The sequence below is a fragment of the Ursus maritimus genome, unplaced genomic scaffold (genome assembly GCF_017311325.1).
Source record: "Ursus maritimus isolate PB19 unplaced genomic scaffold, ASM1731132v1 scaffold_33, whole genome shotgun sequence".
Taxonomy (NCBI): Eukaryota; Metazoa; Chordata; class Mammalia; order Carnivora; family Ursidae; genus Ursus; species Ursus maritimus.
The window spans coordinates 5,631,078-5,656,408 of record NW_024425897.1 but is presented as its reverse complement, the minus strand read 5'-3'; the positions used below and the strand labels follow the sequence as shown (position 1 = coordinate 5,656,408).

The 25,331-nt window shown below is 49.1% G+C and overlaps 1 long non-coding RNA gene and 1 pseudogene across 1 annotated transcript; one reads left to right on the top strand and one right to left on the bottom strand.

Moving 5' to 3' along the window:
- The first annotated feature begins 9,077 nt into the window (after nucleotides 1-9,077).
- Nucleotides 9,078-10,244, top strand: LOC103673365 (annotated as a pseudogene).
- Nucleotides 10,245-16,613: 6,369 nt separating this feature from the next.
- On the bottom strand, nucleotides 16,614-25,326 carry LOC103673364. The gene is made up of 2 exons (XR_571383.2): nucleotides 25,186-25,326; nucleotides 16,614-17,208 (listed from the first exon to the last, which is right to left on the bottom strand). It is a non-coding gene; the product is annotated as an uncharacterized LOC103673364 (long non-coding RNA).
- Nucleotides 25,327-25,331: the final 5 nt, after the last annotated feature.

Genomic DNA, 25,331 nt, shown 5'->3' with positions numbered 1-25,331 from the left:
GGGGAAAAAAAAGAACTAAGGAAGTCAGTCAGTCTTAAGATGGAGAAAACTGCAACCTGCCCTTAACTTTTTCCCTCATGTTCCGAATTCACCAAAAATGCCAACAAAGAGTATTTAGGAGCCTCCGTGGCATTTGCTGTCTCTGGCTCCTAAAATTCAGAGGTTGGCCTGTACAATGACCCCTGTCAATTTCACTAGACCGTACGCGTGGGGAGTCCTCCACAAGCCCCAGGCTGACCCCCTAGGTGTCTCCTCTCCGGACACTGGTGGGCCCTTCACTGCTAACCCCCCCACACTACCTGCCTCTCCTCTCACAGGTAAGCTGCATGCAGGCCCCCCACTCAATGCAGAGTAGAGCCCCCGGCGAACTTCCCCAGAGGATTAGTCCCTTTGGGAGTCAGTTACCCAGATGCCTCACCACCACTTCTCCTTGGGTTATTAATTGGTAAATTTGCTCTCAAAAAGGAGTTTCCTTTTCTGATCTGAATGGGGTGACCAGGTGGACCCCCAAAATGTACACAGTTAAAGAGCTCAGATGGGTGAGGACTGGGGTCTCCTTTGGGACTAAGGAGTCTAATGTGCCGGAAGTTGGCACATGGCATGCAGAGCCATACAACTTCAGGGTCAAGGGCCTTAGCTCCTTGAAGCTTCCACCACCCCTGGAAGTCTCAAGTGTCCCACACGCCCTGCTGACCAGCATCCAGCCTCTTGCTGACCCCCAGGAGAGGCATGCCGTTCCTCCAGAGGGCACCCCCCACGCCAAGATCTTTCATATCATTAAAATGCTCTGTGTTCAAGTTAATTTGGAGCAACTGAAATATGTTAGCCCTCAACCAAGGTTTTCTGAATGAGATTAGTTGTAACGTGTTTTAAAGATTAGCGACATAGGGGCCCCTGGGTGGCTCGGTCGGTTAAGGAACCAACTCTTGATTTCTGCTCAGGTCATGATCTCAGGGTCATGGGATGGAGCCCTGTGTCAGGCTCCGTGCTCAGCAGGGACGCTGCTTCTCTCCCTCTCCCTCGGCGCACAGTCTCTCTCTCTCTCTCTCAAATAAATTTTAAAACAAAGCGATTAGTGACCTCAGTGGAAGCAAGCTACTCCAGCTAAGGGGAGCAGGGCTCCGGGGGACTTCAGAGCTCAGACTGATAGGATAACTGCCCAGAAGGGAGCCTTCACATTCTTAACTAAAAACAGTTATGTAAGCAAATGAGACCCTTTGTAAATTTAATTTTCTAAGTCGTGTAGCTAACTTACCAAAATTTCCATAGGAGAAGATTAGGGTCACTTTTTAAAATTGCTTTAGTGAGTCCCCTCCCTAAAATGTACCTCTTATGGTGACCGGGCCCCTGCTGTCATCATGGCAACAGGCTTCTCTCCTGCAGCGTTAAGCAGACACTTTATGATGCGGATGTGAAGGACCAAAGACAAAAGCTTTGGGGCTGTCAGAGTTGGGTGTGTTTCCATTGCCTTAACGAGGAACCTGGAGAAAGGCAAACAGCTCAGTAGGCTTCAGATATGGATGTGAGATCATTGCTTTATACCAAAATGCCAGCGGTAAAAAATAAGTGATATTATTACGTTAGGGGCATGCTCCAAGTACAGCTGTCCCACCACCCTTGCAGTGACCGTGTCCATACTAAATACACGTGGAGGCAGTGGTTAATAAGAGCAAGCACAACACAGCTGCCCTCTGGGTTCTCCAAGCTTCCTGGAAACCGCGGTGCGCCGAGAGCAGCTGCCGGTGTTCACACTGCCGTTCAGTCCCCTGGGCTCAGTATATGCGGTGTTGGAAGAGATTATCTGGTACCCTGACAGCGCTCATTTAAAAAAAAAATTTTCCTAAGTATCAGTCATCTAATCTGTAGGTAATTTACATGTACACACGGACAACCTTTAGCCATTTTTATTTTTATTTTTTTTTTAATTTTATTTATTTATTTGACAGAGAGAGACACAGCCAGTGAGAGAAGGAACACAAGCAGGGGAAGTGGGAGAGGAAGGAACAGGCTCCCAGCGGACCAGGGAGCCTGATGCGGGGCTCGATCCCAGAACCCTGGGATCACGCCCTGGGTCAAAGGCAGCCGCTTAATGACTGAGCCACCCAGGCGCCCCTTTAGCCGTTTTTATACTGCCTCGAGGGAATCTACTTAGGACATGAAGATACTAGTAGAATGAACATCAAGGGGAGGCTTCCTCAAAACCCACATGTACTGGAAGGAAAAAAGAGAAACTTAAAAGCAATACCAAAATATTATGGTAAGGTTAATGTCATTCCAAAAATAAATTAGTATCTTTTAGGCTTACATTTGTGACTTTGAAAACACTGTCGTGGGTTATTGAGCATAAATTTCTAATACTTAAAATTCAAGGGGAAAGCATAAGAAGTGTGGGTAGCACACTGGACAAGGATCAGAACTGGTTCTGTGTTCAAGTCCTGGCTCTATACCAATCAGCCATGTGACCCTGGGCAAACCACTGAAGGAAACCGAGCCCCACTTGATACCTAACATTTGTGCATTACGGTTCTCCAGGGCTTTTTCCAGATTCTCTTCCCTCAGCTAATGAACAAGTAAATACCACGCCCCACCAAAGCTCCCAGCAGGAATGGAGAAGAGGTGAGTATTATCCAGCTGGGACAGCAAATACATTTTGTTTTTAGGTAACTCTGGGTGTTTTGTATATTTCCATAGGCTCACCTTCTTGTGAGCGCTGTATCTTAATCACATCTTGTAATAGTTGTGTCTTTGAGGATACAGAGCCCAATCCCTGTCTGACCACCCTCAAGAAAACCCCGAACTGCTCTGAGTGCTCTGTGCTCGTGGGCCCGGGTGCCCTGGTCTCGCCAAGCTACTGACTAGTCCCTGAAGCACAGTGACAGTCATCTTTGAGGAGGCTGGGTTTTCTTTCATCTCTGAAACAGTGTGATTTGCCATTTTACTACTTTGTTGAATGGGACTTTCTTATAAACGGGATAGCTTTTTTGAATGAAAGTTTATTTTTTAAAAGATTTTTTATTGGGGCGCCTGGGTGGCACAGCGGTTAAGCGTCTGCCTTCGGCTCAGGGCATGATCCCGGCGTTGTAGGATCGAGCCCCACATCAGGCTCCTCCGCTGTGAGCCTGCTTCTTCCTCTCCCACTCCCCCTGCTTGTGTTCCCTCTCTCGCTGGCTGTCTCTATCTCTGTTGAATAAATAAATAAAATCTTTTAAAAAAAAAGATTTTTTATTCATTTGAGACAGGAGCGACAGAGAGCATTAGCAGGGGAGAGACACAGAGGGAGAGGAAGAAGCAGACTCCTCCCTGAGCCGGGAGCCCGACTCAGGGCTCCATCACAAGACCCCAGGATCACGACCTGAGCTGAAGGCAAACGCCCAACCGACAGAGCCACCCAGGCGCCCCTGGCATGAAAGTTTAAAATATATGCTCACCTTTCACCAAATTGTTGCTAATCTCCTTAGACTTAGATTTGCAAGATTTTATTTGCTCAGGATATACTCAAACAGTTCTGAGTTTAAATGCAGACACACAAATTCCTTACTTTCTTCAACATGCATTTTGAGGTGTAACAATCATTACTCACATGATTCCTTTTAGTTCCTAAGCGTCTACTGGAAGCTTTCTTCAGGGAAATAACTCCCCACAAGAAAAGGCTTTGAGAGAACACCCCACAGGCAGCCCAAGTAAATGGCAGCAGGTGCCCGGGGTGTCTCCACCTGTGTTTGCTTCTGCGTTCTGCGTTCTGCACGGAGTCTGGAGCTGGCTTTGGGAAGCTTTTGGCATGAGCATTGTCATTGCCTCTTCCGGGGAAGCGGAGAGACCCCCTGGAGAACGGGGAGGTGCCTAATACCCTGCAGAGCCAGCCGTGGAGCCTGACACCTGGCTGCCACTACCCAGATGAGCCTTCCAGAAGCCAAACGAGCTCCAACAGGCTGCCCACTTTTATGATCTTCAGGGTCAACTAAACTGCTTGCCATATCATTGACTTCCTTGCAAAATAACGTTCACCCACTCTTTGATGATCGAGCCCGAAATAAAAGGGAAACATTTGTCTTAGCATATCGCTAAATGTCACTATCCAAACCAGGAGTCAGGAAACATGGATTCTAGCCCCAAGTTCACACTCAAGTAGCTGTGTAACCTTGAAGTCCCTTGACCTCTGTTGGTCTTTGGTGAACCGTGCAAGCTTTGCAACCTCTCCCCCAGGGCTCTTGAGAAGATCTTCCTGGACAGTAAGTATGTGAAGGTATCCAGAGCTGTGAAATGCTAGGTGATATTTTTTTTTACAATTAAATATTCGGAATGGTTCAGATATCAGAGAAAGCTAGAAATATTTAGTCAGATTACACCATAGCTTATACAGGCTTTGCCTGACTCGTTAAGCCATTCACAATCAGTTCTATAATTATTCTGCACTCAGGACTTTGGGCAATCTCAGAAAATACCTCCCCTTAGTTTTCTCAGTAGTAACCACATTAAAATATGCAACACACTTTAATCATCATGCTTTTTTCCATGGAGGCAAACTATAAATAGAACGGATTTTTTTTTTTTTTGAGAGGGAGAGCGAGCAAGGGAGGGGCAGAGGGAGAGTGGGAGAGAGAGAATCCCAAGCAGGCTCCATGCTCAGCAGTGCTGAGCCCAATGGGGGAGGGGGGGCTCGATCCCACGAGCCCAAGATCATGACCTGAGCCGAAATCAAGAGTCAGAGGCTTAACTGACTGAGCCACCCAGGCACCCTTAGAACAGGTATTTGTTTTTCTAATTTTATTTTTTTTTCATTTTTTAAAAATTAAATTCAATTAATCAACATATAATGTCTTATTGGTTTCAGAGGTAGAGGTCAGTGATTCATCAGTCTTATATAACACCCAGGGCTCATTACATCACGTGCCCTCCTCAATGTCCATCATCCAATTATCCCATCCTCCCACCTCCCTCCCCTCCAGCAACTCTCAGTTTGTTTCCTATGATTAAGAGTCTCTTATGGTTTTTCTCCCTCTCTGATTTCATCTTGTTTTATTTTTCCTTCCTTTCCTCTATGTTCCTCTGTGCTGTTTCTTAAATCCCACATATGAGTGAGATCATATGACAGTTGTCCTTCTCTGATTGATTTATTTCACTTAGCATAATACCCTAGGAGCGATGTCCACAATAGACAAACTACAGAAAGAGCCCAGATGTCCATTGACAGATGAATGGATAAAGATGTGGGTGTGGGGCGCCTGGGTAGCGCAGTCGTTAGGTGTCTGCCTTTGGCTCAGGGCGTGATCCCGGCGTTCCGGGATTGAGTCCCACATCGGGCTCCTCTGCTGGGAGCCTGCTTCTTCCTCTCCCACTCCCCCTGCTTGTGTTCCCTCTCTCGCTGGCTGTCTATCTCTGTCAAATAAATAAATAAAAAATCTTAAAAAAAAAAAAAGATGTGGGTGTATACACACACACACACAGTGGAATATTACTTGGCCATCAAAAAAAGAAATATTGCCATTTGCAACACGGCCCTGCTCCGTCCACTGTAAGAATGAAGACCCTTCTCAGCAATTAGACAGCCGACCTTGCAGAAAAATGTCGACATGACTCTGCAGGGACTCACTGTTGTCATGAAGGGCCTCAGAGGAACCTGCAGAGAGACTTGGATCACATCGGTGTAGAACTCTATCTCCTTGGTGGTTGACAAATGGTGGGGAAACAGGAGCTGGCTACTGTTCGCACATCTGTGCTCCAGTGCAGAAGGGGGGCAAGAGCGTTACACGGGCCTCCAGCAAAATATAAGGTCTGTGTCTATTCACTTTCCCATCAACGTCATTATTCAGGAGAATAATGTTGAAATCTGCCATTTCTCGGGCGAAAAATACATCTGCAGGGTGTGGTTGAGACCCGGCATTGTCTGCTCAGTATCTCAGGCCCAGAGAGATGAGTTAATTCTTGAGACGACACTGAACTTGTATCAAATTCAGCTGTTTCGATTCAGCAAGCCACAACAGTTCAAAACAAGGGTACCAGAAAGTTTTGGGATGGTCTCTATGTTTCTGAAAAAGAAACAGTTCAAGAGATGGCTGATGAATAAGATTGAAATTGTCCAGCTGCAGAAACAGCAAGATGTCAGGGGAGTCCTCAGACTTACTTGTGGTTTTTCAAAGATACAATACAAGTTGTGTATTGATTGGGGAAAAAAAACAAACATATGCCTGTGTAACCCTGGAACCCCTGCCTGGCACTGAGGAGTCCCGCTGGAGAGGGTGACAGGAGGGGCTTGCACGGGGCGCCAGGAGCACCTGTGAGCATCGGCCCAGGCTTCCTGGAGGAAGTGATGACACCTCTGAGTTTGAGGAGCTGAGCACGGGTTAGGTCAAGGACCAGGAGCAGGGCATTCCCCGTGGAGTGGGAGCGCTGACCACGAGGATGTCATGGAAGGAAAGGTCCAAGTGCTGCATGGCTGGGGAGGGGCATGGTGTCCTCCAGGAGAGGACAGGGAGGTGATGCTAAAGAGACTGCGGCCACCTCAGAGGGCCTTGGGCACTAAGCAAAGCAGTCAGCACTTCATGCTGAAAACACTCAGTACTTTTGTCCCTAGCCCTCTCCGACGGTTGGTAGGTGAGCTGTGATTCCATGAGGCAGTTCACTGTTGATCAGTCATGCAACAGGGTTTCCTCTGTTCGGTAGGATGGTCTGACACATCCATGCATAACGTATTTGGGGACTTGGACAATGTCTCCTAGAGGCTTCTTCAACCTGACAAGGGAGTCTCGCAGGCGGGGTCAGGGAAGCATAGGAATCACCTGGTCCGGCCTCCTGCACGGCTGGGTGACCTGGCCTCCATTCTACGGATCCCACCAGTCACTAGCCTTAGAGTAGGCTGCAGGTATGCCTGACAGGTTCACCTCGAGAAAGCAACGGTATCAGTCATTTAGTTCCCCCGTCAGCCTTCGGGGAGGATGAAGCCGTGCAGGGCCATGAATGGCTCAGGACCATTCTGATATGCTGAAATGCTGTGCGATCTCTTATCCCCTGCCTGGGTCCAGATGGCCTGACTCGGCACAGGCATGCCCTCGGTCCCCTCCCCATCCCCTGGGACGGCCTTGCTTCTCACCCCCCCCCCAAGTTGGCCAAGCTCTGTGCACATCTGGCACCTGGACCAGATTCATTAAAACCATCTCAGTAAGGCTCAGGATGATGAAAAGCCCTTTCATCCTTGTTTTGGGTTGCAGTCTCCCAACTGCTGCTTACCAGAAATGTTTCCATGTTGTGATTTCTTTGGTTCTCCTAGTCTCAAGTGGAAGGTCAGCAGGGGGCCCCCAAGGCCTCTGCCCTAGACAGGGAGACAGCTCCCCACCCTTCTCATGCTGCGGGACCCACGTGGCACAGAGGGCCAGCTCTGCAGCCTCCCCGGTTTGGAGAAGAGTGAGTCTCACTAAGATATTAATGACTTAAGGGGCACCTGGGTGGCTCAGTTGGTTGAGCACCCAATTCTTGATTGCAGCTCAGGTCGTGATCTCAGGGTCCTAAGATCGAGCCCCCCCACCTCAGGCTCGGAGCTCAGCAGGAAGTCTGCTCAGGATTCTCTCTTCCTCTGCCCCCTCCCCCCCCCGCTCTCTCTCTCTAAATAAATAAATCTTTAAAAAAAAGTTATTAATGACTTAAGATCACACACACAGTAGGTACGCAGTTTTCTTTTTCAGTTTTCAGCAACCAAAATTAAGTCAAAATCCTTAATTACATGCATTGCTATGAAGATAGGCCTCCCTGGTCACGTCCCTGCAGGGGTAGCTTTTAGACTTATAGAGAGAGCTTTTTATTTTGCGCCTGGAGGATTCCATCTACTCAGCATGGCCTTTAGATCTTTTGGGATTCTGATTCTCTCCTCGTTTTATTGAAATGCTGCCGGTACTAAGGCACCCCGGTGAGGGAGGCAGGTGAGCTTTCCCACTCCCTCGTGTCACATCGCCTAACCTCCCCACCCCCGACCCCCCTAGCTCAGGGCCAGCCTTCCACTCCCCAGAGCTGCAGAGAAAGAGGTATTTGGACAGCGTGTGTCGTCCTTAAGAACCAGCTGCAGGTAGCCCCCTGAGGCTGGGAAGAATGTCGCAACAGCTTCCAACGCCCAAGGGGTGTCCCCGCGTTATGGTCTCACTGCAAACCATGTCGCACCAAAGCTTTTGGACGGCGGACTACACCTATCCCCTGGAAGCCCCACCTGCCACCTGCGCTCCGCTTCTCTGCGCGGAGCCCGGGCTGCGAGGGTCCTGGGAGGCGCAGCCTCGCCAGAACAAGCCACTGGGCGGTGGCTTCTGCGGACCGAACCTTCTGGACCAAAGTCCCCAGAGAAGGGCTTAGCTTCTGGGGAAACTGGCCCAGCACCCCCCACCCCCGCCCCGGCCGCGGCCCCGGCCCCAGGGTTTATTCCCGGCGCCGCTGGGCCCGGGGCTGAGGCGCTGGGCCGCGCTGCCCTGGGCGGAGGCCGCCCCCTGCTGTCGGCGGTGGCGAACTGCGCGGCGCCCGAGGCCGCAGGTGCTCTCAGACGTTGGCGCCCAGCAAAAACCATTTAGGCTCGGAGTTGATCCAGAGCCTTAGGGTGTGATTTGAGATGTCTGTCCCCGGACGGCAGGGAGAACTTAGCTGCTGTGCTCTTCCGTACTCGTGACTGTGTGCACACGGATTTAGGAATCGTGACAGAGTAAATGCCGGTATTCCATGTAATATGCTGCAGTGTGTGGATAACCAAAAAACGTCAACATTGGTCGTGGCCAAAGTAAAGCTACGATTTGAGTCCAATAAGAGAACAAGAGGGAATTGAACGGGTTCATCCAGAGTTTGTGGGTGACAGGAGGTTGTTTTTGTTTTTCATGGCTACGATAATAACTTTGGAAAGGGCATTTAATGACTTCAAGTGAAGTTTAGGATGGAATTGGAGCCCTGCTTTTGGACACGGACGTGCGGAGTTCTGTGAGCTACAGGGTGTTGTGGGGCGGGGGCCAGCAGGAGGCGCGGCGAGGGCAGCGCGCACCGAGAGTGCGGGACCCGCCGCCCCGCGCTGACCAGGGCCGGCTGACCCCTGCGGGAGCCCGCGCTGCGGCCCCGTGATGCTCCGGAGGGGCCCCTGGCCGTGGCGCCCGCGGCTGCTGCCGACCCCCGGACCCCAGGGCCGGCCAAGCTCCTGCGCGGCTGCGATCGCGGACGCCCCAGGTTTTGTGTGTGAAGCTGGGAATCTCGTCTTTAGAGTACGGCGGCGCCCCCTGATGAAGTGATCGTTCACTAGAGACGCGGCCTTCCCTTGCTAACACTTACTCTGCCATCCAGAAAAGCCACCTGTCAATTTGTGGTCAAATCAGTGTTACCAACGGTCGGTTCCTTCCTCCGGGACCTACGAAACGAAGATACAGGTGTCAGAACTGCAGCCATCTTCACTGCAGGTGGCAGTGACATTCCAGCTTCGACCCTAATGGAACTGTTGCTAATGAATGATTTCAACCTTGTCGTTAACAAAATGCTGAGGGGGTACGGTGCCCCAAGAAAGAGAAAACTGAATAGGGAGCATGCTACTGAGGTGGAAAATGGGAAATCTTTGGTTCACGAATGGTTTACAGCTTTGAAAGTAGAAAAGCATGCTACTGAGGTGGAAAATGGGAAATCTTTGGTTCACGAATTGTTTACAGCTTTGCAAGTAGAAAAGCTTCAGAAAAAGAGAGAGCACCATTTACTGGCGAAAACCTGAAGGGACAGCCACAGCCTCTCCAACAGATCACAGCTGGGATTGAAGGTCGCTCGGAAGCCCAAACCAGCAGCCGACTCCGCGGGCTGAGTTAGCACTGCTGTCCCTTCGGGGGCGCAGTGGCCTGGCTCACCCGCTGGGTATACTCCTGGGATGTGCTGGAACCAGTGACAAACCTCATCACATTTGCAAGTTCCATGGTCTTGTTTGCAAACATCGTGGTCACTCGGCAGGATCATGCGTACCAGCTGTTAAGAGTAGACAGTTTCCACAAGAAGTCACAGCAACGACGTTTTGATGCGGTGCAGTACAAGTTAAAAGATCCTGCTCGGGCTACAGAACCCCTCAAACGGGTGCGCCACGCTCTCCGTTTGTGAATGCAAGGAAAGGAACTCAATGAAAAAAGTTAATCTTCTATTTTCAAGTGTCATTGCATTTTCCAGTATTGCTGATTCAGCAACTTAGAAACTGGAGTTTTTGAGTCCCACGGTGCCTTTGAATTTGAGTGTTTCTTTTGATAATTAAAAAAAATGCTTGAGGAGCGCCTGGGGGGCTCAGTCGGTTAAGCATCTGCCTTCGGCTCAGGTCATGATCCCAGGGTCCTGGCATTGAGCCCCATGACGGGCTCCTGGCTCAGGAGGGAGGCTGTTTCTCCCTCTGCTTCTGCTTCTCCCTCTCCCTCTGCCTCTCCCCCGGCTTGTGCTTTGTCTGTCTCTCTCAAATAAATAAATAAATATTTGGGGAAAAAAAGTGTTGCATATTAAGTGTTTCGAAGACAGGGACCATGACTTTTATTTTTTTGACATCTTCCCAGAATAGGAAAAATCTTGATTCAACTCCATTCAACATACTAATAGTCATTTATTGAACATATCCCAACAAGGCTACTTATTAGGCTTCTTGTACTTTCTGCGCCTCGGTTTCATCATCTGTAAAATGGGTAATAATGTCACCTACTTATAGGGTGAGGAGTAAATGAGATCTGTAGTGCTCTCAGCACCATTCCTGGCCAGACAGAGGACTCACAGAAAATGTTATTATTTTTATATCTACCACAGTGAAGTTCTGAGCTAACTGCTGGAGTTACTCATAATGAAACATGATTCCTGTCCTCAAGAAGTTTACCATTGGAAGTAAAGATGTATGCAAACAGGCATATAAGATTATAAAGGATCAATGCTGTCAAAAATGTAAGAACAAGGTGCTGGGGGACGATGGAAAGGAGAAATGTATTATGTCAGAGGGGAAGGACACCTGAAGGTTTTATGGGAGGGGTTACATCGGAGCTAAATCTTGAAGGATGAGTTAGGATTTAGATGGATGAAGAGAAGCACTCTGAGCAGAAGAAATCACGTGAACAACGATGCTGAGTCATCATGACAGTGTGTAGTAAGTTCAGCCTCAGCCAGTGGCCAGTGTGACCAGAGGGCAGGAGACAGGAGAGGAGGCAGCAGGCGGGGAGGCCAGGGAAATGATCAGAATCAGTAGCGAGCGTCCGGTGAAGGCTTACTTACCCAATGCCAGGCACCGTGGACTGGAAGAAGATCACGGGGCCCGATGAGCCATGCTCAAGACTGTGAATTTGTCTTACAGACAACAGGACACCATCAAAGCTATCGGAGCAGGTTCCTATTTGTGGAAGGATGGAGCCCATAGTAGGCTGTTGGTCAACACCCGTCAGATTAAATTAAACTGGGTGGCAGTGGCGTATAAATGGCAGCAAGTCCCCTACAGAAATGAAAGCTACAAAATACATTTTCGTAATGGTGTAGTTCAAATACACTTGATACCTAGAAGGAATGAGTAGGTGCAACATTCAAGACACATGGCTTGTTTTAGAATCGGGGAAAACTATAAAGCCAAGTAGGGAAGCAGTTTCTATCAAAGGTCACCGCTCTACAAAGCTTGAACATAACAAGTACAGATTTATCCGAGCGTAGTATCTTATTCCCGAGACAGCAGGAAGGAGATTAACCCCTGCTCTGTGACGGAATGCAGCCAATCGGGGGCCATGGCTGGAGGGGACGTGCAGGTCCCATTCCGGTGGTAAGGATATGGGGAAATGGTGTTTCCAGTGGGAGCCAAATCCCTAGCTTCCCGGCCTATAAGTGTACCGGAAGCCGGTTTTGTGCTCTCCAGCGGACTTGTAAGGTCTTGTTCAGGGACACAAGAAGGAGTTGGGCCTGTGTGCAGGGCATGCAAAAATGACATAATTGCTACCCCAAATTCTGAGAAGCCCTAAGCGATTGGAAACATAATCTTGTCTTGTCCAGAGCATGATAAAATATGTAAGCTTGCAAACCAACAGATGTGTGTATAAACCTCCGGGCTTCCCCAGGGCTATCGCCAATTTGCCTAGTGACAGCTCTCGCTAGAGAAACTTTATACAAAGCCTAGTATGTGAGAAGGAGGACTGGTGTGGGGCAAGAGAGAAGACAGCAGGTGGGTGGAAAAGCCAGTCATGCTGGCAACGGCCTCTCTAGGTCCCGCAGTGCCTGGGAGAGTGGTGTGTCTACTGCCACCTGGTGGCTGGCAGTAGATACACACCTCGTCGTTCCCTGCAGGCTTTCCGGGACAACTCCAGTTGGGGTAGAGGGCCAAGCCAGGAGCCAAATGGGGCCAGGAGTTGTGTAAGAAAGTTAGAGCCACTGCTCCTACAGTCCAGAGGATCTTGTCCCTGGGCACATACAACAGATGACCTTTGCTGTCTTTTGGCTTGGAATAACCTCCAACTGTATTTCTACATTGCCTCCAAAGACGTTTTAGGATCTGTCATGTTGGGATTCCAGCGCTTGGTATGGGTGTCATACTCTGTTACTGCACAGGCCTCTGATGAATTTCTGATCAACAGCAAGGTCAATGATGAAAAGGAAGTAAAAGGTGACAATAAGATAGTCTAGGCGCCTGGGTGGCTCAGTCAGTTAAGCATCTGTCTTCAGCTCAAGTCATGACCCCAGGGTTATGGGATTGAGTCCTGAGTTGGGCTCCCTGCTCAGTGGGGAGTCTGCCTCTCCCTGCCCCCACGCTCATGCTCACTCTCTCTCCAAAAAAATAAAAAATAAAAAATAAGATAGTCTGTGCTACCCTGGTTTTACATTTAAAAAAAACTTGATGCCACATTTTTACACCCATGTTCCCAGCAGCATTATTCACAATCGCCAAGAGGTGGAAATAACCCATGTCCCCTGGCAGATGAATAGAAGTACAAAATGTGATATATTCACACAATGAAATATTATCCAGCCTTAAAAAGGAAGGAAACTCTGCAATATGCAGCATGAATAAAACTTGAGGATATTATGCTAAAAGTAAATAGAAAAAGACAAACACTGTATGCTTTCACTTACCTGAGCCTTCGAGTAGTCAAATTTAAAGAGACAGAAAGTAGAATGGTGGCTGCCAGGGGCTGGGGAGGCGCTCATGGGGGGTTACTATTGAATGGATGTGGAGATTCAGTACTACGAGAGGAAAATGTTCTAGAGATCTGTTGCACAACAGCGTGGATATACTTTACCGACCTGCGCTCTTAGAAAACGGTTATCATGGTAAATCTTACGTGTTTTTTATCACAATTAAAAATATTTTATAAAACAAGACAAAATCAGAGAGGGAGACAAACCATAAGAGATTCTTTTTTTAAATTAACATATAATGTATTTGTTTCAGGGGTACAAGAGATTCTTAGTCATAGGAAACAAACTAAGGGTTGCTGGAGGGGCGGGGGTGGGGGATGGGGTAACTGGGCGCTGGGCATTAAAGAGGGCACGTGATGGAATGAGCCCTGGGTGTTACATAAGACTGATGAATCACTGACCTCTACCTCTGAAGCTAATAATACACTATATGTTAATTAATTGAATTTATTTTTTTAAATATGATGCCTATTGGTCTTACTACTGTTCTCTCTTTTTTGCAGAATTATTTATTTTATATTTTTACATTATTTTGTATTGAGGTATCATTTACATACAGTAAATTATACTGTTCTTATAAGTTCAGTTTGGTGCGTTTTGATTATTCCAAACAAGATATAAACATTTCCATCACCCGGAAAGTTACTTGTGCCTCCTTCCTGTCAGCACCCACCCCCGCCCCCAGGCAACCACTTACTGACTTCTGTCACTCGATATGTATTTTTTTTAAAGATTTTATTTATTCGACAGAGACAGAGACAGCCAGCGAGAGAGGGAACACAAGCAGGGGGAGTGGGAGAGGAAGAAGCAGGCTCATAGCGGAGGAGCTTGATGTGGGGCTCGATCCCACAACGCCGGGATCACGCCCTGAGCCAGAGGCAGACGCTTAACCGCTGTGCCACCCAGGCACCCCTCGATACGTATTTTTTAATGGAGCTTAGAATCACATACTATAAAACGCACAGCGTTTAGGTGTAGTGTTCGTGCTTCGACAAACGTCTATACCCATGTAACCAGCACCCTCATCAAGATGCAGATTTCTCCGTTACTCTACAGCGTTGCCACTGCCCCTTTCTAGTCTGCGGCCGCCCCTACCCAAGACAGCCAGTGTTCTCCTTCCTCTCCACTCAGATCACTGCGTCTGAGCTCTGGCTTCACACAGCTGGCATCCTGCAAGACGCGCTTTCCCGTCTGGCTCCTTTCACTCAGCATGTCTTCAAGAGTCACTCATTGCTGTGTAGACCAATACCTGGTTTCTTTTTATCAAAGAGTAGTATTCTGGGGCGCCTGGGTGGCACAGCGGTTAAGCGTCTGCCTTCGGCTCAGGGCGTGATCCCAGAGTCCTGGGATATATTTACATTCTTTGACTGTTTTTTTTTAATTGAGTTATTTTTATTGTTGAGTTGTTAAAATTCTTTATATATTCTGGATATTAGACCCTTATCAGATATATGATTTACAAATATTTTCTCCTATTCTGTGGGCTGTCTTTCCACTTTTCTGTTAGTTCTCTAAACATGCTGGCTAAAATCAGATATATTTTTCCAAATATTTCCCCCAGTTTGTAGCTTGATTACTCAATTTCTGAAGATTATTGTTTGATAAGCAGAACATGTTAAAATTTAATGAAATACAATTTATCACATTTTTGTTTTGTAATTAGTGCTTTTTGTCATGTCCAAGAAATCTTTGTCTACCCTAAAGTCACAAAGATTGTTTCCTATTGTTTTCTTCTAGAAGCTTTATGGTTCTGGCTCTTATATTGAGACCTGTGATCCATCTTGAATTAATATTTGTAGATGGAGTGAAATATGGGCCAAGCCTTATTTTTTCTATATAAATATCTAGCTGTTCTGGCCCTATTGGTTGAAAAAAAGATTTTCCTTTTGCCCATTGGATTGACTTGCCATTCAGTCGGTCTTATTTTCTTTTTAGGATTTCTCCGTAATTATGTATTTATATTTACTCAGAAACAACTAAAGAGCGTGTGGAGCTAAATTTAAAAAAATAACACTGCCAGTGGGTGGCTCAGACGTTTAAGCATCCAACTCTTGATTTCGGCTCGGGTCATGATCTTGGGGTGGTGAGATGGAGCCCTGCATCGGACCTTGCCCTGGATGTGGAGCCTGCTTAAGATTCTCTCTCTCCCCCGCCCCTCCCCCACTGTCACACACTCTCTCAATAAGAAAAATAACACTAATTGATTCCTATTTTAAATTGGTAATACATGTATGTGTTCTAAGTTGAAAGGTACAAAATTCAAAAAGTATGGAAGATTATAGAATAAAAATTAAATTTCCTCTCCATCTCTGTCTCTCTTCTCCCCAGTGCCATTCACTAAGGCAAATGCTATTAGTAGTTTTCTGAGCAACTTGGAAAGACAGGCTTCACGTAATTCAACCCCACGATTCTGACCGAGGCCTGTGAGTGTGTGTGAGTGTGTGTGTGTCACTGGTGCGGGTATGGTTTGGGAATTACAAATCGTTCCTAGCTCATTCTAAGGGATTCACCTAAGACCTCAGCAGCGCCTAAGAACTTTTTACAGGCCTTATTTATCTTCTTACCACTTGCGTAGGTAGATAGAGAGAAATGTGATATGATTGAGTTTTAAATTCACAGAGAGGGAAAGGTGGCAAGCTTTTTTCTCTTCTCTTCTTTTCTTTCCTTTCTATTTTTGGCAATGTTTATTGACCACCTCAACAGATCCATATACTGAATGACTGTCAGAAATTGCAAATTTAATAGAAATGGAAGTGGAAGGGCTCAGGAAGACAATAATAATTAGGGTATAGCTATTAAAAAAACAACAAGAAGAAGTATGTTGTATATCAGTTGTGAATGCGGTCTGTAGACAACTTTTATTAGGGGATTCCAGGGGTTTTTTCTCTCCCTTAAGCAGTTACCATCTATTGGCATGATCCCTGGGAGTCCACCATCACAAACTGGCTCCATTACAAAGTGGAAAGGTAGGAACTGCCTGTCTCTAGGCCAATCCTAGGTGTTGTGCTTTCATGGAGTGGGGAAGATGCAGAAGATTCTGCTTTAGCACAATTCCTTTATTATTATTGTTGTCGTTGTTGTTGTTGTTGTTGTTGAAGTGTAGCTGCCGTACGAGGTCATGTTAGTCATATAAAACATAGCGACCTGGCAGCTCTGTGAGCAGCGCCCACCACGCCAAGTGCCGTCACCATCCGGCACCGCATCCCGTTACTACGGTGTTATTGACTCAACGCCCAGGCTGTACTTTTCAGCTCCATGATTGGTTTTCTAATTGGAAGTGAGTGCATCTTAGTCCCCTTCACCTGCTTCAGCCCCCCACCCCCACCCAGCCACCTGCCCTCGGCAAACACCAGTTTGCTCTCTATATCTAAGAGCTGTTAGTACTTTGTCCATCACCATTTCTTTCGTACGAAAGCTCCCCCCTTTCTGAGTGCGTGGCCATTGAATCCAGACACCTCATTTAATGAACGTGGTGATGAACTCGTCAAGTGAAAGAGCCTGAAACACATGCTTTATTTATCGCTCTGCTATAAGTGTCAAAACCGCACCGTTTTCGCACAGGGCCGTGCGGTTCTGGCCCTGGGGTTGCAGTCAGGACTCGGTCCACCTCCCCTAAAAAGGAAGAGTCTGTCCCGAGAACATGACTAATCCCATCGCCGTGCTGAAGCCTCCCTCACAGCCGGGGTGCACTCTTGCTGGCGGGGGCACCCCAAGTCCTGGGGGCTTGGACACGCATGCGCGGAGGTGGGAGCTGCCTCCTCCCAGGCTCCGAGGTCTGGCTCCATCCCTCCCCCCGCCCCAGGACACTGAACCGTGCAGGCAAGAGGCTGGTTTCCTCAGCCAGCAAAGTCAGAGAGATCCTTCCTGCAGAGTGGAGTGGAAGCTGGCGGCTGCCGAGGGCCCAGACCAGGGGCTGAGGCTCAGGCCCACCGCGGGGGAGGAACGGGGCAACTGAGGGGTGTGTGCGTGTTCTGAGCCTTGACGGGATCCCCCCTGGGATCCAGTCTGTGGGAGAGGCAGGGAGCTCAGCGGCGGATGGAGAAGATGAAACACGCATAAATGCTGCCAGGGTTTGCCAGAACGGATTCCCTGAAGAAGAATGAACAGATCAAAGGTAATGGTCATTTTTCATATTCATGATCCATGCTCTTGAATTACTTTCCAAAGAAGTGGAACAGTTTATACACTGACCAGCAGAGTATAAATTCTTATTTTACTGCTTTCTCACCAGTGTTGGTTTTTAAAAAATCTTTACTAAAAGACAGGAGGCAGAAGGTGGCCTCTGGTTATTTTTTAAATTCATATTCCTTTGATCATTAGTGAGTTTGGACATTTTCTTAAGCATATTCCTCATAAGTCACTCTTTTTCCATTTTTGAAAACCATTTTGACATGCTTTAAAAAGCTAAGTTTTTGAGTAAGTTTTGAAGGAAAGCGTAAGTGACAGGTATTAAATTATTTTTTTTAAAGATTTTATTTATTTATTTGACAGAGAGAGAGAGACAGCCAGCGAGAGAGGGAGCACAGCAGGGGGAGTGGAAGAGGAAGAAGCAGGCTCCCAGCGGAGGAGCCTGCCGTGGGGCTTGATCCCATAACGCCGGGATCATGCCCTGAGCTGAAGGCAGACGCTTAACGACTGAGCCATCCCGGCGCCCCTCTACTCACATTTTAAAACTTGCATACCCCGGGGCCCCCGGCTGGCTCAGTTGGTGGAACGTGGGACTCTTGATCTCAGGATCATGAGTTCAAGCCCACACTGGGCATGGAACTTACTTAAAAAAAAAAATGGGGCACCTGGGTGGCCCAGTCGATTACGTGTCCGACTCTTGATCTCAGCTCAGGTCTGGATCTCAGGCTCGCGAGTTCAAGCCCCATGTCGGGCTCCGCACTTGGGCAAGGAGCCCACTTTAAAAAAAAATGTGCACAGCCTAAGAGCCAACAACTCCGTCTCTTGGTGTTATACCCAGAGAAACGGCATCCACACAGGATGCATTGATGAGAACGATTAGTACAGCACTGTGTCTACTCATGAGCAATTGGAAACAGCTCAAAACTGAGCAAGGGGGGAAATGTTGTGAAGACATTATCTCCATGCGGTGAACAGATGCAGCGGCTCAAAGCGCTGAGGAGGGCAGTGCGGACTGAGACTGCAGGACTACATATCGGTGAATGAAAGAGCACGTTGCACAGCGTTACGTATAATACACCAGTTACGTAAAGAAATACACAAAGTAATCCTCGTATGTATATGACCACCTAGAAAAAGGCCTGGGAGGATTCCCACGGGACAGAGGACCTGGGCAGGAAGCGGGCCAGCACTGGTGGTCTGAGATGTTGCCCCATCTGTAATGTTTTCATGAAAAATGGCTCATAGTGACAAGGTATTTGTGCGAGGAGTCTGGTGCTACTTTCCACAGACACGCTGTTGCTAATGTTGGCACAACTCGTGGTGAAAAGCGGAGCTCTGCTTTGCCCTTCTGCCCAGCTGGGAAAAGTGAGGCCCGTTCACCCCGCAATTAGCCCCAAACCACAGGCTTCTGTGGGCACTTGCTTTGGAGAGAAAAATTCAAATTGAAGTCAGCAGAAAAGAACATCACCTTTTTTTCCTATATTTGGTAGGAAAAGAAACCTCCAGCCCCAGTAATGAGAACAGCCTACATGAGTGTCAGGCAGGGACGGGGGCCCATGATCCCGGGTCGTTGCCAGCCAGGCCCAGCCTGCTCACCAAGGGCCAGCCTGGGGCCACAGGGACGGGCCCTTCCTCCCAGCCGAGCCGGCCTCGCAGCCTGTGGCACATGGAACCCCACGAAGCGGGTCGATCACAGGAGACTCTCTGGAGAAAAGGTCTAGAGCCTTCCTCAGCGATTTAAGGGATCTGGAACCCCAAAAGGTTGAGAGTCACTGCGGTGGGGTGACACGGTGACATAGGCAGGCAGTAACTCAACACTGAGGCTTCTGTGCAGGCTACACAAGAAATAGTGAAAACCTTAATGCCCATTCCAGAATCTAATGGCACTTTTGCTTTTAATCTAGTTGGAGAAGCAGTTGTCCAGACGGAGGGCTGCTCACGCCACAGAAATTTCCTGCCTGCCCCGCCTCTCACGGGGTTGCTTGCTTACCCTGCTCGGACCTGTGGATCTGCCTCCGGCCTAGCCCGGGGAGCTGACCCTCCGCTCAGCCAGTTCTGAGCTACCACGGCCAAGCCGCAGGCGGCGGGGTGACTCGTCCAGGCTCTCACTCCCAGCACGTGGCAGAGCTGGAACACACCCCCCAGTGGGCCTGACACTCTGCCCAGGTTACGGCTCCTCCGGATGTGGAACAGAAGCTTCTGGAATACTGAAGACGGTGTACTCTGGCTCTCTGGAGACCTCTGCCAGACCACGGCCTCAGCAGCCCCCGGGGACTTTAAAGTGTGAATTGGCTGATGCCCCATCCATAGCCCTGCCCTCCTGCCTATAAACACACTCTGATGCCCCAGTTCCTCTTTCCTAATTGTGATCCCTGGTCTCCTCAGTTAAAGCGTGAGAAAAAACACAGCGTAGTCCAACACAAGCAATGCTCCCCAATTTTGTGAAAATTCACCTCGAATTTTTGTTACCTGGCTCATGGCCAAGGCATCGTTCTCTGTGTAGGTGACTAGGTTTCGGAGGCCCTGGGACCCACACCTGTTCTGGTGGAAATGCAAATGGCCAGGCCGGACCTCCTAGACAAGCCTGTTCCTGAGACATGTTTTTCCGTCAGAACTATATTCCTGAGGGGCACCTGGGTGGCTCAGTCGGTCAAACAGCTGCATTCAGCTCAGGTCATGATCCCAGGGTTCTGGGATCGAGCCCCACACTGGGCTCCTTGCTCAGCAGGGAGCCTGCTTCTCCCTCTGCCCCTGCCACTTCCCCTGCTTGTCCTCTCTCTCTCTCTGACAAATAAAAAAAAAAAGAACTATATTCCTGAGGTTTGCAAAATCTTCCCTCTCTTCAAATGTGTCCCCTCCCCACGTCGCTCTGTCCCTCTGACTACTCTGCCCTCCATCCGGCTACGTCGAGCGAGCCGGGCACTTCATGCCTCTGGGTCTTTACAAACACTGCTTCTGCCCCTGGATGGCTGTTCACATTTTTCTAGACAACTCCTTCATCCTGTCAACACTCAGTTCCTCCCTGAAACCTTCCCTGCTTTTCCAGAGGGAAAAAATGGATGCTGTTCCCCTTCCTCCTGCGGCACCCTGCGCTGTAAGTATCTGGGGACATGTCTGCACCCTCACTTGGGGTGAGCTCCTACAGGGAGGGCTGCCTCGGACTCATCTCTCAAGCCCAGTTCGCGTGAGAGACACTGGAAAACACAATGGAATTCTACTGGGTTGTACTAAAAACGAGCAAACTACTAATTTATGCTGCAATGTGGATGAATTTCACAGACAAATGTGGAGCAAATAAAGCCAAGAGAAAAGAGAAGGTCCTGCAGGATTCAGTTTATCTGAAGTTGAAGAGCATGCAAAACTCACCTGTGGTGATAGAGATGGAAGCCAAAATAGCGTGACCACTGTGGGCAGGGGGCAGGGGGGCTACTGCCAAGAAGGAGCAAGAGGAAGCCTACTGGGCTGTGGCAAATATTCTTTATCTCGATCTGACTGTCTCATAAACATACAAATTGTATGAGTCGTACAATAAAGAACTGTGCACGTTATCGTATGCATGCTAGTTTGCAATACAATTGTGTTTTTTTTTTAAGATTTTATTTATTTATTTGACAGAGAGAGACAGCCAGCGAGAGAGGGAACACAAGCAGGGGGAGTGGGAGAGGGAAAAGCAGGCTCCCAGCAGAGAAGCCTGATGCGGGGCTCGATCCCAGAACGCCGGGATCACGTCCTGAGCCAAAGGCAGACGCTAAACGACTGAGCCACCCAGGCGCCCCGCAATACAATTGTTTTTACTCTTAGAGAAAGGCCACCAGTGCCTCCTGTTAAGGAAACCCATTGGAAGCCAAAGGGCAAGGCACCCCTAGTGCAACCCCGTGGGTCAGCCTCCTGGAGCCCAGGGCCGGGCAGAGGAGAGCAGAGAATGGATTGGGAGTGGGGTGCGGAATAACTGGTGCGACACTCAGGAAATGCTTGCTGAGTGAGATAGCAATCATTATACCTTAGTATAAATAAATACGTGGGATTTTTTTTTTAACGGTAAGCTTTACTGGAAAGCAATATGGAGCTAGGGAATACCGGGCACTTTGGCTCTGGGAAATAGTGATGCAAACTGAAAGAAATTCTTCACCTTACTGACAGTTCTGCAGAAGATGCCCTGGTTATGTGGTCAACAGAATTCGAGTTAGCCCCTTTCCGAAACTCAATTTTTTTTTTTATCAGTGCCATAATAAGACCTAACTTTTTCTCGTGCTTGACAGCTGACAGTGTGTTTCAAAAGCTTACCTCATGTAACCCTCACTGCAACCCCTTGAGAGTTGGTAAGGAATACAGACGGTCAGGGATTACTAGAAATAAAGAAAGTGGAGCCCCTAAGAAAAGCAATGTAACGAAAACTTGCCACAAGCACAGAATCTGGAAGTTGCAAGGCAACTTGATAACATGTGTTATAAAACACATGAAATCGGGTTAGATGCTTGCTCAAGTGTCTCTGAGCTTTAAGCGTCGTGTTCTCCATAACGTAGTCCCGGTAAGTGAGAAGCAGCTTCCGTATCCGGTACTGACCCTTGGCCGGGAGCGGAAGTCCAGCTGGCTGTCGCCTGCATTGCGGTGGCCTTGGTCACCCACACTGACGGAGCACTCTGGCAGGCACTGCGCCTGGGCAGCCCTTCCCTCACGGGACTTGACTCTCCCCTGGTCTGATGCACCCACGGTCACACTGGAACGAAGTCAGGCCAGGCTCCAGAGCAGGTGCTCGGCCAGGACTTGGAGAGGAAGGGGGAAGGCCCACGTGGGAGAAGGAGACCAGGCTGCACAGACCCCGAGAGGGAGCTGCAGGGAGCCAGGGAGGTCAGGCTCTGGAAGTCCGCCCTGAGGCACGATGGCAAGAAGGTGCTGCACACAGACTGTAGGGACTCCGTCGACAAACAGTGGCTGAAGTCCACACAGCACATTGGATTTCTGATCTCTCAGCTGCACTGGAATATAGTAGTTGCTGAATTAAGATGTATTAAATTATGTTGCCTAAGAAAGGAGCTTATCTGTATGAGAGCCTGAGGCTGGAAATGTGCTAGAAAGGCACTTTCCTCCCAGATGGCATGGGTGGTCTCTCACCCACTTTCTTCTCCACTGTCTCCTGGGCTTGGCCACCACACGCCTAGGAGCAACACGCACCCCTGCAGGCACAGGTTCCTACTTAGAAGCAGATGGATAGCTGGGCAGCCTTGGCTTCCAGCCGGGACCTCACCCCGAGGGCCATCTGAGTGTGGGCCACGGGCCGAGGGTCCCACCCCGCATCTCTGCCGGGTATAGCCCACGGGCCAGTGGGTTTCGGCTTAATGTCAATCTCAGCTACAACCTTGCTTCCCCTCCTGTGTCTCTCCTCTCAGTAGGCACATCGCTGCCTCTCCAGCTATCCGACCCGAAAATATCAGAGTCTCTCCAGCTGCTCTCCTTTTTGTCCATCATTAGGTCCTGTGAAATGTTCTCCTCCCCGCACACTGTCAGTGCCCTTGACATCCGTCACATGGGTCAACTACAGGCCCCCGGCCCAGTCCGGCTTCTGAGCCACCCCCAGAGTGTTCTTCTCAAATCTCTGTCTGAGCAGGTGACCCTGCCACCTCTGCTGATTCCCCACTGAGAGCCATGGTCGCTGTGCGTTCGGAGCTGTGCAAATTCACTCCAGCATGGCTGCCCTGAGTGGTCACGAGGCGTTCTCCTCTAGGAGCCCCCCCACACCCCCACAGGACACCAGACACGCCAAGCAACGCAGGATAGTGCCTCCGCGCACCACATGCTTTCTCACGCTTCAAGCCTCAGCCCCAGGGTCCCTTCCTGGACATCCTTCAGGCAGAATTCATCGTCTTGTTCCCTTTGCAATTTGCATCCACAGATTGCTGATAACATAGCACCTCGTTCATCAGTCTTCACAAGCTGCCCTAAGTGCCTGAGGACCCAGATGCCTGTCTAGACCCTAGAGATATGGAAATTAATTGCCCCCTCTTGCCCTGATTGGTTATTGGTGTCGGAATCTCCTGTGATCTTGACCTTCACTGTTCCAGAACAGGTCTAATACATTTTTATCTCAGGCACAAGAAAAAGGCCTTATATGTAAGGTGGGGATGTTTGGGGAGCTTGACTATAGACTGAGTATTAGGTGCTGTTAAGAGATCATTTTCATTTTGTTAGGAGTGCTAATGTCACTGCGGTGTGTGTAAGGAGGTCGGTGTTTCTTCGGAGACACAAGCCGAAGAATCTGATGTGAAGGGGTTCCATAAAAATTCAGATAAATAACAAGCAAATATGTCAAAATGTTAACAGTGGTTGAGTCCAGGCCCTGGGCATAAGGGTGCTCACATAATGTTCTGCCTATATGTCCCTACATTGGAAATTTTTCATAATAAAAAGTTTTCCAAAAGGTGAATTGAGTTGGCTTGCCTGGACCCCGTTCTCATCTATCAGATCGGGGTATGCGTTCGTCCATGCGGGCGGCTATAACAACTTACCACAGAATGGATAGCTTATCAACAACAGAAAGTTACTGCTCACAGTTCTGGGGGCTGGAAGCCTGAGATCAGGGCGAGAAAGCTGATGGGACCTCTCTTCCTGGGTCACAGCCGGGACCTTCGTGCTGCGTCCTCCCAGGGCAGAAGGAGCTCGGGATCTCCCTGGGGCCTCTTTCAGAAGGCACCCATCCCACGCGTGAGGGCTTCACCCTCATGGCTGACATTCCTTCCCAAAGTCCACCTTCTTTTTTTTTTTTTTTTAAGATTTTATTTATTTATTTGAGAGAGAGAGAGAGCATAAGGGGGGAAGGGTCAGAGGGAGAAGCAGACTCCCTGCTGAGCAGAGCTGGATGCGGAACTCGATCCTGGGACTCCAGGATCCTGACCTGAGCCGAAGGCAGTCACCTAACCACGTGAGCCACCCAGGCGCCCCCAAAGTCCACCTTCTAATGCCATCGTGTTGGGCATTAGGACTTCAATATATGAATTTGGGGGTGGGACACAAACATTCAGGCCACAGCAGGGTATCAGTGGGAAGAGCCCCAGCCCCAGTGGCATGGAGCAGAAAACCCAGCTCTGTGCTCTGGGGCTGGGGAGTTCCCAGCAGGCCCTGTGGAGTCCAGGACTCTGGAAGGAAATTGCTTTTGGCTTCAACACACCTTCAAGCAAGTCAAATGACGTTTGTTGACCCCAGTGGCCCTAAAGGGGAAGAAGTGTGTGCTTGTTTCTGTGAGCTAAATTGAGGAATGCAGACAGAAGGAGCCACGTTTTGGGTGACCAAGTCAATGTGCTAAAACCGAGTTGAGTCAGGAGAAGGGAGGCAAAGGCCAGGCTACAGCTCTTGGGAAACACCACTCGCAATAGGGCAGTCAGCAGTTACTAATAATTCATGAGCCAGTCGCTCGACTATGTGCAGGACGGTATGTACTAACAACTCTATGTCCTCCAAAGTTGAGCTGGAATGAAGGGACTGTTTCACAGCTAAACCCACTCAAGAGACTTCTGCTTGATTTTGTAGGTAAGAGCTCCGTGGCATCCCCAACGAGGTCCCTGCCGGCTTCTGAGGTCTCCAAGCAGCCAGAGCGCATCTTCTGGGGTGCTTCTCTGTGCCTTCAGGGCACGAGCAAAACCCCCCTCCGCCCTGCCTTGGTCTTTCTGTTGCCTTCCCTACTCTGAGAACGTCTCTTACTATAGCTAAAAGACTGTTAACAAAGTCCAAAGGTTCCTTTACCCCTCCGTTCTGCATACCCTTCTTACTGTCCCCAAATGCCCACGATAACAGGAAGGGAGTCAAGGCTCCCCAAGCACCTGAGGGGCTATGTGTCAAGCTGTTTGCAGCGACCTCCTCACCCTGCCTACTGGCTTGCTGAGCTTGGAGCGGGACTTTGTGGGCTACAGTCGGGGCGCCAACCCAGCACGCCCCAGGGTAACTTACCCCTGCACCTCCTCTCCTCCACCCTGGCCTCTCCCACCACGGCCTGGGTTTGAACACAGCACATCTGGGGCGCCGGGGTGGCTCAGTCGTTAAAGCGTCTGCCTTCGGCTCTGGGCGTGATCCCGGCGTTCTGGGATCGAGCCCCA